The following is a 233-nucleotide window of genomic DNA, read 5'->3' as shown; positions in this document are numbered from 1 at the left end:
TTGCCTCTTTGCCGTGGATTCGCTTCCCTGGCCCCGCCAGTGAGGTTCCTGGGTTTGCATCACGGGGTGGGTGAAGCCTGGAAGCTTGTTTTGGGGCGGCTGCTCGCAGAAGGGAAGACCACGGAGCGCAGGGATCAACCTGATGGCTTGGGGGAGAGGCGCTCCTGGAGAAACGCGTAACTACTGATGACGTGATGAGCTGTGGGTGTTGTTTTGGGGTCCGAGCCTTGACA

This window comes from Eurypyga helias, unplaced genomic scaffold, assembly GCF_000690775.1.
Source record: "Eurypyga helias isolate BGI_N326 unplaced genomic scaffold, ASM69077v1 scaffold15609, whole genome shotgun sequence".
NCBI lineage: Eukaryota > Metazoa > Chordata > Aves > Eurypygiformes > Eurypygidae > Eurypyga > Eurypyga helias.
The sequence above is the reverse complement of the archived record's forward strand: the minus strand, read 5'-3'. Positions refer to the sequence as shown.